This window comes from Fukomys damarensis, unplaced genomic scaffold, assembly GCF_012274545.1.
Source record: "Fukomys damarensis isolate Sample0158 unplaced genomic scaffold, DMR_v1.0_HiC HiC_scaffold_5, whole genome shotgun sequence".
Taxonomy (NCBI): Eukaryota; Metazoa; Chordata; class Mammalia; order Rodentia; family Bathyergidae; genus Fukomys; species Fukomys damarensis.
The window spans coordinates 78,436,003-78,439,539 of record NW_022900917.1 but is presented as its reverse complement, the minus strand read 5'-3'; positions in this window follow the sequence as shown (position 1 = coordinate 78,439,539).

Here is a 3,537-nt window from a genome sequence, read left to right as displayed (position 1 = left end):
ACAATGTGAAACCGTGGTGGCACAGAGCGTGAAAAGATTGCTTGGAGATGGCATGTAGTCTGAACACTGACGGGCTCAGAAGGACTGTCTGGAAGAGACAGTGAGAGCGTCTCTGCAGAGCAGCCCTGAATTTGAGAACTCTCTGGGCTTCATTTCGAATATCAGTGTAAGAGGAAACAAACAAACAGCGAAACAGAAGAGAAACAGTTTGGGTGAGACTGTCCCTGGGCCAAGTAATTTACTGGGGAAAGAAGGAGAAAGGCTAGATTGTACATGCCTCACCATCTAAACTTAGTTCAACCATTCTCTCCTCGGATAACCCATGTGCCCTTACTGCACGAGTTCCTTCATGACTCTCATAATTTATTCCTCCAGCCAGGTCCTCCGCAATTCTCATCTACATAACCTGTTGGATCTAAAACAGGACAGGACCTGGGTGAAGGTCCTACATCTGAGCGGATTATGTATCTAGAAGGCAAGGAATACACCCAGAGAAGTCGCTCAGAAGAGGGTACAGACAATTCAGCTAAGAAAGTGACATGCATCCATCTCAAACATAAGTAATCTAGAGGATACTAATGTTACATGGTGCTAATGCTGTGGAACATGGCCAGAGTTTCAGCTCTGTCACTCGCCTGCTGCGTCCTCCCAGGCAAGTGCCTCCATTGTTTTCTATGCTATTCGGATCCCAGGAATAGCTGACTGAAATGATATTCATATGACATCATTGGGGTGAAGATTCTATGTACATTAGGAATATTATTTAATGTAGCCTACTACCATTATTTTTATTATTAACGTACTTTAAATATCTACATTTTATTACTGAGAAAAATTAATGAGAAGGGAGATGACTTACTTCAAAGTAAAAAAGTAGAAAATAGAAAGTCTTTCACGATAGGTGAGTTTAGTATTTGCCTTCAGTAATACTATGGTCTATCACAGCCATTTTCAGCTAATTTTGACTTTTAAAAAACATTTTAGCCTAGATATTCTTGTTTATCTGAATGGCTTCCATCTCTCTCTTTCCATTCTCTCACTTTCTATATCCAATTATATGCGACATCTTTAGGTTTTCATTTGAAAATCTGTACGGAGAACTAGGAATTCTTGCTGCCCCTTCTAACAGCACCTCTGGCTGAGCCATCCTGTGAGCTCACAGCAGCAACCTAACTGACCTTCCTCCTTCTACACCTGCTTCACAGCACCAGCCGGGTAGTAATGATGGTGTAACTTTGTCAAGACCTTCAAGTCCTCTTCACTTCACTCAAATTAAAAGCCAAACCGTCTATATAAACATCAGATGTCTAATGTGCCTCCTTCCACCTCCTGATTTCATCTCATTCTAATCCTTTCCTTGATCACATAGTTGAGTATCTCTGGCCAAATCCATGCACTAATACAAACACTTGTACTTCTTATCTTTGCCCAAAATGCCTTCTTATTCTTTCACCAGTGTTTCTTCTGTAAACTCTCTATTCAATAAACTCAGGCAATAAGAGGAATTTCTCTTCATTTTGTCATTACTACCTTGCCCAGATCTGTATTACTAATTTAACCAAATTTGGTGGATGCCTACTACGTAAGATGATAATAAAAATGAAAATCTTATGAAGTTTAAAATGTTTTATAACATTTAGAATATTTTGAAAGCAGCAAGAAGTACTGGGCGTAATTCCTTTTCAACGATGACTGCAGGCAGACAAAAACAAAACACAGGAAATGGAATTCTCAGGAAGTTTGCAATTTTAAACAATGCAACGAGAAGAAATCTCAATGAATAATTTAGACAAAAACCTAGAGTGGAGTTAGTTGTGCAGACATACGAAGAAAGAAGTATCCAGGAGTTCAGAAGCATCATTGCAAAACCCCACTTGTGTAGTCAAAATGAAGGTATTTGTGAACCAGCGAGGAAGCTGCTTTGCTGTAAAAGATTGTAGTAAAGAATGATGGTCAGTGAGAGTGTGAGAGGACTTTGTGAGACTTTATCTGAACTTCTTAAGGACTCCTTAATAAACTTTTGTTTAGTTTTATTTTCAGGGAAAAACAGAGAAGAAGGCACAGAGATTTCTAGTATACCCTGTGTTCCGGAAATATACAGCTTCCTCCATTATCAAAAGGCATTTTTTTGAAGGAGTGAAATGGGAATTAAATACTTATTTACTATATTTATTTATCTAACAGGGAGAGATTACAGGGTGAGGACTAAATTATATATAAATTCAGTGGGATGTTTAGCATAGGGTGGGTGTATCTTAAACATGTAGTTATACGTGTTGTTTTTGTTCTTGGCGATTCTAATGTTCACATTATATCGCAGACTTGGTCATTCCCAGAATTGAGCAGAGTACTATAGCAGATACTCGGTAAATAATATTCTGAAGTTGCTAATGCCTTACTACATCTACTATCCCACTCCTTAGCTTTTCCTTTTCTTTAATTAAAAATAGAGCTAAAAAATCATAAGTAGGTGAATATGTGGCCGTATCACTTTCATTGGAAGTGATAAGATAAGAAGTAATCTAAAAATAAGCTATCATGTGAAATAATCAATAAAAGTCCCAATAACCTTGTTACTTGGTAACGTAAAATATTTTTATACTTATTACTAATTAAATTGTCATAGCCATTCATAAAATTGTTTGATACATAATCCTTTTGAAATAATGTTACAAGTCATGTCACCTAAGACTGAACTAATTTTTACATAAAAATCACTCAAATATTTATTGAGACTATGTTCTGAGAGTTAAGCTTGACAATTTTTACTTACTATGTTTACTCAATATTTATGGAGAACTAATAAATACATATTAGGACTTTTTCTTTGATAAGTAATGAAAATGTTTCTCCTATTTTACTCAAATCATACAGCTTATGGTACAGTCAAGATTTTCAGTGTCAGAGTATTTATCCTGAGGTTGTATAGCCTTATCATTTCTCATCTGAGAATTCTGAACTCTGTTATTGTGTTTCTCTTTTAAGACAAAGAGTGCTAATGTTGAGGGTTTTTTTTTTTCAAAGCTAAAACCTCAGTATTCAGGTTTCATTGCAGTTGGCTCTTCATGACAAGTGGGTTTTGGGTTGCAGTTTGGGCGTTGGTCTCAAAAAGGTTCACCACCACTACCTTAGAGTTTGTGAGGACAAGGGAAGATAGGGATTTGCTCATGCATTGACATTTTTCCTATAGCTCTCTGTTCTTTTTTTTCTCTCTACCTCTCTGTCTCTGTTTCTATCTGTCTCCCCACTTTACATCTGTGAGACTTTCTTACAGAGATGATAATCATATTCACCAATATTTAATATCTATATGTTGTACACACTCTCAGAAATCCTAAAGATTTAATGCTGGTGCTTATAGCTGACGCTGTAATTAATACTCTATCATTTAATTCAAAATTGTAACTCAGAGAATTAGAATACACTGGATCTCAGGTAAAATTATTAAAAATTACCTTAAGCCAAGCAACTTTACACAGGCTGAATCCCTGTGATGAACTATGGGGCTACCCACTTCCGTGTCTAAGTGAAGTAGGA